We start from the raw sequence: 248 nt of genomic DNA on the forward strand, positions 1-248 counted from the left end.
TCAGCAGGAGAGGTTGATCTTCCCCAGGTGCTGAGACACGCACTGATCCATGTTGGGATCTCACTCCATGCAACACTTCTGCTCATCCAGCTGCTGGTGGGGAGCTGAGAAAAGAGGAATTTAATGGTTTGGCTTGGTTTTAACTCAAGCATTAATCAGCTGCGCTCTCTTCCCTTCCCTGGGAGTTTCATCCATAGTTTCCAAAGCTGCTAAACTGGCTGGGCTGTTCCTGTGACTGCAGGGAAAGA

Source organism: Chaetura pelagica, unplaced genomic scaffold (assembly GCF_000747805.2).
Source record: "Chaetura pelagica isolate M959 unplaced genomic scaffold, ChaPel_1.0 scaffold234, whole genome shotgun sequence".
NCBI lineage: Eukaryota > Metazoa > Chordata > Aves > Apodiformes > Apodidae > Chaetura > Chaetura pelagica.